Genomic DNA, 12,500 nt, shown 5'->3' with positions numbered 1-12,500 from the left:
AGTGCCGGGCCGCTGAAAGCGAGCAGGGTGCCACCGCTCGGGGCCCCGGTTTGTCCGTCCCACCCGGAGGCCCATATCTCCGGAAGGCACAGGCCGATTTCCTCCGGGTATGGCTCGTTGCGTGCGGCCGGACCAGGCGCAGCGGACGGTACCGAGCACTCGGAGGTCCGGCGCTGCCCGCCGGAGGTACAGCGAAAGGCTGCAAACCACTTTCCGCCGCCTCCCTCCGCGGGCGTGAGACCGACGGTCGTCGGGTTTGGTTCCGCGGCTAGAGCAGGACGAGGGGCAGCGAACGGTACTGGAAGGAACCCGGTCGCACACCGGGAAGTCGACTAGCGGGCCGCCGAAAGCGAGCTCGGGGCCCCGGTTTGTCCGTCCCACCCGGAGGCCCATATCTCCGGAAGGCACAGGCCGATTTCCACCGGGTATGGCTCGTTGTGTGCGGCCGGACCAGGCGCAGCGGACGGTACCGAGCACTCGGAGGTCGGGCGCTGCCCGCCGGAGGTACAGCGAAAGGCTGCAAACCACTTTCCGCCGCCTCCCTCCGCGGGCGTGAGACCGACGGTCGTCGGGTTTAGTTCCGCGGCTAGAGCAGGACGAGGGGCAGCGAACGGTACCGGAACGAACCCGGTCGCACACCGGGAAGTCGAGTGCCGGGTCTCGAAACGGAGCCGGGTCGGCCCAGTTTAAAACGGAGAAGAGAGTGCTGCCCTCTGCGGGTGAAAACATGGAAGTACGTTGGTTAATGATTTCCAGTTCACACCCGCTTGGTCAGGCCCACTCGGAGGCGGATAACTCCGGAACGCCGAGGCCGATTTCCTGCGGGTATGGCTCGTTGCGTGCGGCAGGAGGCGGCGCAGCGTTCGGTACCGAGCACTCGGAGGTGCGGTGCTGCCCGCCGGAGTGACAGCGAAAGGCTGCGCACCGCTTTCCGCCTGCTAACTCGGCGTCCGTGAGACCGACCGACTCCGCTTTAGCACCGGAGCTAGAGTGGGGCAAGGGGCACCGAAGGGTACCGGAACGATGACGTTCGCACACCGGGAAGTCGAGTGCCGGGCCGCCGAAAGCGAGCAGGGTGCCACCGCTCGGGGCCCCGGTTTGTCCGTCCCACCCGGAGGCCCATATCTCCGGAAGACACAGGCCGATTTCCACCGGGTATGGCTCGTTGTGTGCGGCCGGACCAGGCGCAGCGGACGGTACCGAGCACTCGGAGGTCGGGCGCTGCCCGCCGGAGGTACAGCGAAAGGCTGCAAACCACTTTCCGCCGCCTCCCTCCGCGGGCGTGAGACCGACGGTCGTCGGGTTTGTTTCCGCGGCTAGAGCAGGACGAGGGGCAGCGAACGGTACCGGAAGGAACCCGGTCGCACACCGGGAAGTCGACTAGCGGGCCGCCGAAAGCGAGCACGGGGCCCCGGTTTGTCCGTCCCACCCGGAGGCCCATATCTCTGGAAGGCACAGGCCGATTTCCACCGGGTATGGCTCGTTGTGTGCGGCCGGACCAGGCGCAGCGGACGGTACCGAGCACTCGGAGGTCGGGCGCTGCCCGCCGGAGGTACAGCGAAAGGCTGCAAACCACTTTCCGCCACCTCCCTCCGCGGGCGTGAGACCGACGGTCGTCGGGTTTGTTTCCGCGGCTAGAGCAGGACGAGGGGCAGCGAACGGTACCGGAACGAACCCGGTCGCACACCGGGAAGTCGACCAGCGGGCCGCCGAAAGCGTGCTCGGGTCCCCGGTTTGTCTGTCCCACCCGGAGGCTGATATCTGAGGAAGTCCGAGGCCGATTTCCTCCGGCTAACTCGGCGGGCAATGTGTCCCCCCCACCATCTTCGGCTGATTACCGTGGCTGGACCGGATCAAGGAGCAACGGAACCGTGCCAGAACGACGTCGGTCGGACGGCGTGAACTGATAGTGCCGAGGCCGGAAACCGAGCCGGAAATGTGCACCGATTTATTGGTCCCACTCGCAGGCCCATATCTCCGGAAGGCCGAGGCCGATTTCCTCCGGGTATGGTTCGCTGCGTGCAGCCGGAAGGGGAGCAGCGGACGGCACTGAGCAGCCGGAGGTGCGGCGCTGCCCGCCGGAGCTGCAAGCGAAAGGCTGCGCACCGCTTTCCGCTGGTTAACTCGGCAGGCCGTCAGGCCGACCGACTCCGCTTCAGCACGGGAGCTAGAGTCGGGCAAGGGGCACCGAAGGGTACCGGAAGGATCACGTTCGGACACCGGGAAGTCGAGTGCCGGGCCGCCGAAAGCGAGCTCGGGGCCCCGGTTTGTCCGTCCCACCCGGAGGCCCATATCTCGAGAAGGCACAGGCCGATTTCCTCCGGGTTTGGCTCGCTGCGTGCGGCCGGACGAGGTGCAGCGAACGGTACCGAGCACTCGGAGGTGCGGCGCTGCCCGCCGGAGGTACAGCGAAAGGCTGCAAACCGCTTTCCGCCTCCTCTCCCCTCGGGCGTGAGACCGACGGTCGTCTGGTTTGCTTCCGCGGCAAGAGCAGGACGAGGGGCACCGAGCGGTACCAGAACGAACCCGGTCGCACACCGGGATGTCGAGTGCCCGGCCCAAACCCGCTACCCCCCCCCCCCACCCGAAAGCGAGCCACGGTTTGTGGATTAAAAGTGAAGCGGCAAAGATTTGTAAAACAGCGTGAAATGATGAACCAGAAGCCCAAAGTAATGGTGGGAATAAAAGTTCCGAAATGTGAAATGGTGAACCAGAAGTTGTGTGAACTGTTTAACCCAAAGTGGCAAAAATGGATTAAAAGGGGTGAAATGATCGACCGCAAAGCAGGGCAAGCATTAAACAAAAGCAGCAGCATTTTTTAAAAAGGGACAAATGGTTTACCAGAATCCCAAAAGAATGCTCAGAGACTTAAGTGCCAAAGGGGCAAATGGTTAACCAGAAGCTGGGTGAACTGCTTAACCCAAAGTGGGAAAAAGGATAAAAAAGGGGTGAACTGATCAACCAGAAGTCGACAACAATGTGCGGCGATTAAGTCTGAAAGAGGGAAAGGTTGACCGGAAAGCAGGGAAATGATTAAACAAAAGCAGAAAAATTCAGTAAAAAGGGGCAAGTGGTGAACCAGAAGTTGGGTGAACTGCTTAACCAAAAGTGGGAAAGAGGATTAAAAGGGGAGAAATGTTGAACCAGATGTCGAAAACAATGCGCGGCGATGAAGTCTGAAAGAGGAAAAGGTTGACCGCAAAGCAGGGAAAGGATTAAACAGAAGCAGCAATATCTTTTAAAAAGGGACAAATGGTGAACCAGAATCCCAAAAGAATGCTCAGAGACTTAAGTCCCAAAGGGGCAAATGGTTAACCAGAAGCTGGGTGAACTGTTTAACCAAAAGTGGGAAAAAGGATTAAAATGTTGTGAAATGATTAACCAGAAGGCGAAAGCAAAGTGCGGCGGCGAAGTCCTAAAGGGGAAAAGGTTGACCATAAAGCAGGGAAATGATTAAACAAAAGCAGAAAAATTCAGTAAGAAGGGGCAAATGGTTAACCAGAAGTTGGGTGAACTGCTTAACCAAAAGTGGGAAAGAGGATTAAAAGGGGAGAAATGTTGAACCAGATGTCGAAAACAATGCGCGGCGATGAAGTCTGAAAGAGGAATAGGTCGACCGCAAAGCAGGGAAATGATTAAACAAAAGCAGAAAAATTCAGTAAAAAGGGGCAAATGGTGAACCAGAAGCTGGGTGAACTGCTTAACCAAAAGTGGGAAAAAGGATTAAAAGGGGAGAAATGTTGAACCAGATGTCGAAAACAAGGTGCGGCGATGAAGTCTGAAAGAGGAATAGGTCGACCGCAAAGCAGGGAAAGGTTTAATCAAAAGCAGCAATATCTTTTAAAAAGGGACAAATGGTGAACCAGAATCACAAAAGAATGCTCAGAGACTTAAGTCCCAAAGGGGAAATGGTTAACCAGTAGCTGGGTGAACTGTCCAACCCAAAGTGGGAAAAAGGATTAAAAGGGGTGAAATGATTAACCAGAAGGCGAAAGCAAAGTGCGGCGGCGAAGTCGTAAGGGGAAAAGGTTGACCAGAAAGCAGGGAAAGCATTAAACAAAAGCGGCAACATTTTTAAAAAAGTGGCAAATGGTTAACCAGAATCCCAAAAGAATGCTCAGAGACTTAAGTCCCAAAGGGGAAATGGTTAACCAGAAGCTGGGTGAACTGGTGAACCAAAAGTGGGAAAAAGGATTAAAAGGGGAGAAATGTTTAACCAGAAGGCAAAAGCAAAGTGCGGCGGCGAAGTCCAAAAGGGGAAAAGGTTGACAAGAAAGCAGGGAAATGATTAAACCAAAGCGGAAAAATTCAGTATAATGGGGCAAATGGTTAACCAGAAGCTGGGTGAAATGGTTAACCGAAAGTGGCAAAAAAAGATTTAAAGGGGAAAAATGATTAACCAGAAGTCGACAACAATGCGCGGCGATGAAGTCTGAAAGGGGAAAAGGTTGACCACATAGCAGGGAAACGATTAAACAAAAGCGGCAACATTTTTAAAAAAGTGGCAAATGATTAACCAGAATCCCAAAAGAATGCTCAGAGACTAAGTCCCAAAGGGGAAATGGTTAACCAGAAGCTGGGGGAAATGGTTAACCAAAAGTTGCAAAAATGATTAAAAGGGGTGAAATGATTAACCAGGAGGCTAAAGCAATGTGCCGCGGTGAAGTCTGAAAGAGGGAAAGGTTGACCAGAAAGCATTAAACAAAAGCGGCAACATTTTTTAAAAATTGGCAAATGATTAACCAGAATCCCAAAAGAATGCTCAGAGACTAAGTCCCATAGGGGAAATGGTTAACCAGAAGCTGGGGGAAATGGTTAACCAAAAGTTGCAAAAATGATTAAAAGGGGTGAAATGATTAACCAGAATTCGAAAATAATGTGCGGCGATGAAGTCCTAAAGGGGAAAAGTTTGACCACAAAGCAGGGAAAGCATTAAACAAAAGCGGCAACATTTTTTAAAAATTGGCAAATGATTAACCAGAATCCCAAAAGAATGCTCAGAGACTAAGTCCCAAAGGGGAAATGGTTAACCAGAAGCTGGGGGAAATGGTTAACCAAAAGTTGCAAAAATGATTAAAAGGGGTGAAATGATTAACCAGGAGGCTAAAGCAATGTGCCGCGGTGAAGTCTGAAAGAGGGAAAGGTTGACCAGAAAGCATTAAACAAAAGCGGCAACATTTTTAAAAAAGTGGCAAATGATTAACCAGAATCCCAAAAGAATGCTCAGAGACTGAGTCCCAAAGGGGAAATGGTTAACCAGAAGCTGGGGGAAATGGTTAACCAAAAGTTGCAAAAATGATTAAAAGGGGTGAAATGATTAACCAGGAGGCTAAAGCAATGTGCCGCGGTGAAGTCTGAAAGAGGGAAAGGTTGACCAGAAAGCATTAAACAAAAGCGGCAACATTTTTTAAAAAGTGGCAAATGATTAACCAGAATCCCAAAAGAATGCTCAGAGACTAAGTCCCAAAGGGGAAATGGTTAACCAGAAGCTGGGGGAAATGGTTAACCAAAAGTTGCAAAAATGATTAAAAGGGGTGAAATGATTAACCAGGAGGCTAAAGCAATGTGCCGCGGTGAAGTCTGAAAGAGGGAAAGGTTGACCAGAAAGCATTAAACAAAAGCGGCAACATTTTTTAAAAATTGGCAAATGATTAACCAGAATTCCAAAAGAATGCTCAGAGACTAAGTCCCAAAGGGGAAATGGTTAACCAGAAGCTGGGGGAAATGGTTAACCAAAAGTTGCAAAAATGATTAAAAGGGGTGAAATGATTAACCAGGAGGCTGAAGCAATGTGCCGCGGGGAAGTCTGAAAGAGGCAAAGGTTGACCAGAAAGCATTAAACAAAAGTGGCAACATTTTTTAAAAATTGGCAAATGATTAACCAGAATCCCAAAAGAATGCTCAGAGACTAAGTCCCAAAGGGGAAATGGTTAACCAGAAGCTGGGGGAAATGGTTAACCAAAAGTTGCAAAAATGATTAAAAGGGGTGAAATGATTAACCAGGAGGCTAAAGCAATGTGCCGCGGTGAAGTCTGAAAGAGGGAAAGGTTGACCAGAAAGCATTAAACAAAAGCGGCAACATTTTTAAAAAATTGGCAAATGATTAACCAGAATCCCAAAAGAATGCTCAGAGACTAAGTCCCAAAGGGGAAATGGTTAACCAGAAGCTGGGGGAAATGGTTAACCAAAAGTTGCAAAAATGATTAAAAGGGGTGAAATGATTAACCAGGAGGCTGGAGCAATGTGCCGCGGTGAAGTCTGAAAGAGGGAAAGGTTGACCAGAAAGCATTAAACAAAAGTGGCAACATTTTTTAAAAATTGGCAAATGATTAACCAGAATCCCAAAAGAATGCTCAGAGACTAAGTCCCAAAGGGGAAATGGTTAACCAGAAGCTGGGGGAAATGGTTAACCAAAAGTTGCAAAAATGATTAAAAGGGGTGAAATGATTAACCAGGAGGCTGAAGCAATGTGCCGCGGTGAAGTCTGAAAGAGGGAAAGGTTGACCAGAAAGCATTAAACAAAAGTGGCAACATTTTTAAAAAATTGGCAAATGATTAACCAGAATCCCAAAAGAATGCTCAGAGACCAAGTCCCAAAGGGGAAATGGTTAACCAGAAGCTGGGGGAAATGGTTAACCAAAAGTTGCAAAAATGATTAAAAGGGGTGAAATGATTAACCAGGAGGCTAAAGCAATGTGCCGCGGTGAAGTCTGAAAGAGGGAAAGGTTGACCAGAAAGCATTAAACAAAAGCGGCAACATTTTTTAAAAATTGGCAAATGATTAACCAGAATCCCAAAAGAATGCTCAGAGACTAAGTCCCAAAGGGGAAATGGTTAACCAGAAGCTGGGGGAAATGGTTAACCAAAAGTTGCAAAAATGATTAAAAGGGGTGAAATGATTAACCAGGAGGCTGAAGCAATGTGCCGCGGTGAAGTCTGAAAGAGGGAAAGGTTGACCAGAAAGCATTAAACAAAAGTGGCAACATTTTTTAAAAATTGGCAAATGATTAACCAGAATCCCAAAAGAATGCTCAGAGACTAAGTCCCAAAGGGGAAATGGTTAACCAGAAGCTGGGGGAAATGGTTAACCAAAAGTTGCAAAAATGATTAAAAGGGGTGAAATGATTAACCAGGAGGCTAAAGCAATGTGCCGCGGTGAAGTCTGAAAGAGGGAAAGGTTGACCAGAAAGCATTAAACAAAAGCGGCAACATTTTTTAAAAATTGGCAAATGATTAACCAGAATTCCAAAAGAATGCTCAGAGACTAAGTCCCAAAGGGGAAATGGTTAACCAGAAGCTGGGGGAAATGGTTAACCAAAAGTTGCAAAAATGATTAAAAGGGGTGAAATGATTAACCAGGAGGCTGAAGCAATGTGCCGCGGGGAAGTCTGAAAGAGGCAAAGGTTGACCAGAAAGCATTAAACAAAAGTGGCAACATTTTTTAAAAATTGGCAAATGATTAACCAGAATCCCAAAAGAATGCTCAGAGACTAAGTCCCAAAGGGGAAATGGTTAACCAGAAGCTGGGGGAAATGGTTAACCAAAAGTTGCAAAAATGATTAAAAGGGGTGAAATGATTAACCAGGAGGCTAAAGCAATGTGCCGCGGTGAAGTCTGAAAGAGGGAAAGGTTGACCAGAAAGCATTAAACAAAAGTGGCAACATTTTTAAAAAATTGGCAAATGATTAACCAGAATCCCAAAAGAATGCTCAGAGACTAAGTCCCAAAGGGGAAATGGTTAACCAGAAGCTGGGGGAAATGGTTAACCAAAAGTTGCAAAAATGATTAAAAGGGGTGAAATGATTAACCAGGAGGCTGGAGCAATGTGCCGCGGTGAAGTCTGAAAGAGGGAAAGGTTGACCAGAAAGCATTAAACAAAAGTGGCAACATTTTTTAAAAATTGGCAAATGATTAACCAGAATCCCAAAAGAATGCTCAGAGACTAAGTCCCAAAGGGGAAATGGTTAACCAGAAGCTGGGGGAAATGGTTAACCAAAAGTTGCAAAAATGATTAAAAGGGGTGAAATGATTAACCAGGAGGCTGAAGCAATGTGCCGCGGTGAAGTCTGAAAGAGGGAAAGGTTGACCAGAAAGCATTAAACAAAAGTGGCAACATTTTTAAAAAATTGGCAAATGATTAACCAGAATCCCAAAAGAATGCTCAGAGACTAAGTCCCAAAGGGGAAATGGTTAACCAGAAGCTGGGGGAAATGGTTAACCAAAAGTTGCAAAAATGATTAAAAGGGGTGAAATGATTAACCAGGAGGCTGGAGCAATGTGCCGCGGTGAAGTCTGAAAGAGGGAAAGGTTGACCAGAAAGCATTAAACAAAAGTGGCAACATTTTTTAAAAATTGGCAAATGATTAACCAGAATCCCAAAAGAATGCTCAGAGACTAAGTCCCAAAGGGGAAATGGTTAACCAGAAGCTGGGGGAAATGGTTAACCAAAAGTTGCAAAAATGATTAAAAGGGGTGAAATGATTAACCAGGAGGCTGAAGCAATGTGCCGCGGTGAAGTCTGAAAGAGGGAAAGGTTGACCAGAAAGCATTAAACAAAAGTGGCAACATTTTTAAAAAATTGGCAAATGATTAACCAGAATCCCAAAAGAATGCTCAGAGACCAAGTCCCAAAGGGGAAATGGTTAACCAGAAGCTGGGGGAAATGGTTAACCAAAAGTTGCAAAAATGATTAAAAGGGGTGAAATGATTAACCAGGAGGCTAAAGCAATGTGCCGCGGTGAAGTCTGAAAGAGGGAAAGGTTGACCAGAAAGCATTAAACAAAAGCGGCAACATTTTTTAAAAATTGGCAAATGATTAACCAGAATCCCAAAAGAATGCTCAGAGACTAAGTCCCAAAGGGGAAATGGTTAACCAGAAGCTGGGGGAAATGGTTAACCAAAAGTTGCAAAAATGATTAAAAGGGGTGAAATGATTAACCAGGAGGCTGAAGCAATGTGCCGCGGTGAAGTCTGAAAGAGGGAAAGGTTGACCAGAAAGCATTAAACAAAAGTGGCAACATTTTTTAAAAATTGGCAAATGATTAACCAGAATCCCAAAAGAATGCTCAGAGACTAAGTCCCAAAGGGGAAATGGTTAACCAGAAGCTGGGGGAAATGGTTAACCAAAAGTTGCAAAAATGATTAAAAGGGGTGAAATGATTAACCAGGAGGCTAAAGCAATGTGCCGCGGTGAAGTCTGAAAGAGGGAAAGGTTGACCAGAAAGCATTAAACAAAAGCGGCAACATTTTTTAAAAATTGGCAAATGATTAACCAGAATCCCAAAAGAATGCTCAGAGACTAAGTCCCAAAGGGGAAATGGTTAACCAGAAGCTGGGGGAAATGGTTAACCAAAAGTTGCAAAAATGATTAAAAGGGGTGAAATGATTAACCAGGAGGCTGAAGCAATGTGCCGCGGTGAAGTCTGAAAGAGGGAAAGGTTGACCAGAAAGCATTAAACAAAAGTGGCAACATTTTTTAAAAATTGGCAAATGATTAACCAGAATCCCAAAAGAATGCTCAGAGACTAAGTCCCAAAGGGGAAATGGTTAACCAGAAGCTGGGGGAAATGGTTAACCAAAAGTTGCAAAAATGATTAAAAGGGGTGAAATGATTAACCAGGAGGCTAAAGCAATGTGCCGCGGTGAAGTCTGAAAGAGGGAAAGGTTGACCAGAAAGCATTAAACAAAAGTGGCAACATTTTTAAAAAATTGGCAAATGATTAACCAGAATCCCAAAAGAATGCTCAGAGACTAAGTCCCAAAGGGGAAATGGTTAACCAGAAGCTGGGGGAAATGGTTAACCAAAAGTTGCAAAAATGATTAAAAGGGGTGAAATGATTAACCAGGAGGCTGGAGCAATGTGCCGCGGTGAAGTCTGAAAGAGGGAAAGGTTGACCAGAAAGCATTAAACAAAAGTGGCAACATTTTTAAAAAATTGGCAAATGATTAACCAGAATCCCAAAAGAATGCTCAGAGACCAAGTCCCAAAGGGGAAATGGTTAACCAGAAGCTGGGGGAAATGGTTAACCAAAAGTTGCAAAAATGATTAAAAGGGGTGAAATGATTAACCAGGAGGCTAAAGCAATGTGCCGCGGTGAAGTCTGAAAGAGGGAAAGGTTGACCAGAAAGCATTAAACAAAAGCGGCAACATTTTTTAAAAATTGGCAAATGATTAACCAGAATCCCAAAAGAATGCTCAGAGACTAAGTCCCAAAGGGGAAATGGTTAACCAGAAGCTGGGTGAAATGGTTAACCAAAAGTTGCAAAAATGATTAAAAGGGGTGAAATGATCAACCAGAAGTCGAAAATAATGTGCGGCGATGAAGTCCTAAGGGGCAAAAGTCACCCAGAAGGCAGGGAAATGATCAAACGAAAGCAGCCAAAAAATTATTAAAAGAGGGGAACTGATGAACCAAAAGATGAGAAACGGCCCGCAGAGACTAAGTCCAAAACGGGAACTGGTGAACCGGAAATGATTAACCAAAAACTAAGTCCGAAGAGGGAACTGGTAAACCAGAACTGAGTAACCCGATTTTTAAAATTAATTATAAATGGGGAAACGATTGAGCAAAAGGCGGAAATTAAGTCACAGGGACCATGTCCGAAAGGGCAAGAGGTTACCCCGTAGGGGGCATTCGTCAACTCAATCTGAAAACTTTGGAGGCAAATCTGACCAAAATGCGGAAATCGGACCACACCGCGAGGGGCGCCATTCGACGGGGCAGGGTTAGACGCGTCGAACGGTACCTGAAGGTCCCGGCTGCGACACGTGAGTCCGGAGATATGGCCAGTCAAAGTCTGATGGGAGGTACCGAAGCCGAAAAATCGAAACGCGTTTGCGGCGATTCGGTGTCAGAGAGTCGGTCACGAATTCAAATTCGTCCCGCTGATTCGCCAATTGCCAGCCGGTTCCGGGGGGATTGGCGGCGGTACCTGCAGGATAGTAAGAGGTGGCATGTCGAGACTTAGCCTGTTTACCAGACTTGTGTCTAGCGCCTCCAGGTCTGCAGAGACCGACCCGGGCTGCCGCCCAACCGACTTTTAAGCCTTTTGGGAGTGGGAATTTTTCCCATTTTTCCCCATTTTTCGGGTTTTTTGGTCGGGCTTGAAAACGGCGGCCCCGAGGCCTCCCGGGGCTGGCGGGCTTCGGCTCCCTTGCGAGAGGGTCCGAATTCCACCCGTTTAAGCCCAGAAAGGAGTTCGGAAGTCAGTCGGTCGAGGGAACCCCTTCGGAAGTCCGACGGGGATGGATTCGGCCGGCGTTTCGGATCTCCGGTCAGAGGATTCCCCCCCTGGGCGGGGGGGTGCGAGTAGCTGCCGGCAAACGGTCCCTTGCACTTGTGGCACAAAAAGTCCGAGCACAGGTTAATGAGTTGGCCGCGGAAGCCCCTATGCCGAAATGAGAAAGCCCCCGTTGCGGGGATTTAGTGACGCATCTGCGGCCGGAGGTGGGAGGCCGTCCTGCCGAATTGACACTTGTCATTCGGGCACCTAGGGATTGGTCGGGTACCCGGAGATTTTCGAGAACACGATTTTCAGAGCTTTCTCTGACAGCCCAGGTGCACTTTAAGAGTGCCTGAAAAAGTGACACTTGGCAAAAGGCTCTCAATTTCAAAGCGGAGACCTTTACAAGAGCACTCGGAAGTCACCTGTCAGCATTTAAAGCTACATCAGGCGGCAATTTTCGAACTCTTTGTCAGTCTGAAATCGTGTTGAGCCTCGACAGCGTCGGGCTCAGGCAGGAGGAGCTTGCCAGCAGAGAGAGGCTCACCATGGATTGCTGGTGGATGCTTTTCGAAAACATATACACATTATATTATATTATAATAATATAAAGAAAAAAAAGAGTTTCTCAAAATCTCTGTGACACTTTGCAGATTTTTTTGAAAGCCAATAAAGAGAACTCTTTAACTTGAAAGTCACCTGTGCCGGCATAGCGATGACTTTTAAAACAGGTTGACACTTTCGAGCCGCGGCGGCTCTGAATCACCCCAGACACCAAGTGTGTTTGTGGGCAAGGCACCGCGGCCGGTGGGCTGCTTTTATAATAACGGGCACGCAGACTTTTTGAGAGGAATCGGTACTCTCTTCCGATCGATTTGGCGACTCGCGTCCGACATGGGAGGGCCCGAGCGGTCCAGCCAAGGCTGGTGTTCAGGCTCGTCAGGTTCCTCTCTCTGTCCCAAGTGGCAGACGGACAGTTTTAAAAGTCAGTGGGTTTTGTCGGCACGACTCTCCTGTTCACCCGCTGGCGTATTGCTCTCTTGTGAGGCCGAGAAGTCCACCTGTGTTGTCTAACAGAGGTCCGATTCAAGCTCCAGAGCCTGGGTGTCTGCCGTCTCGAGTGGAGCGGGAATGTGCACAGCAAGTCCCGTTCTGGTAGCTGAACACGAGATTTCTCTAGCAACTGAGCACCAAAACACGTCACCCTTTTAGAGCTGGAGGGCTGAGTGTGTGCATGTATCTTGAACGCTATGGTTTGCAAACTCCAGTCGGACCTG

The sequence above is a fragment of the Heptranchias perlo genome, unplaced genomic scaffold, assembly GCF_035084215.1.
Source record: "Heptranchias perlo isolate sHepPer1 unplaced genomic scaffold, sHepPer1.hap1 HAP1_SCAFFOLD_1122, whole genome shotgun sequence".
NCBI lineage: Eukaryota > Metazoa > Chordata > Chondrichthyes > Hexanchiformes > Hexanchidae > Heptranchias > Heptranchias perlo.
The sequence above is the reverse complement of the archived record's forward strand: the minus strand, read 5'-3'. Positions refer to the sequence as shown.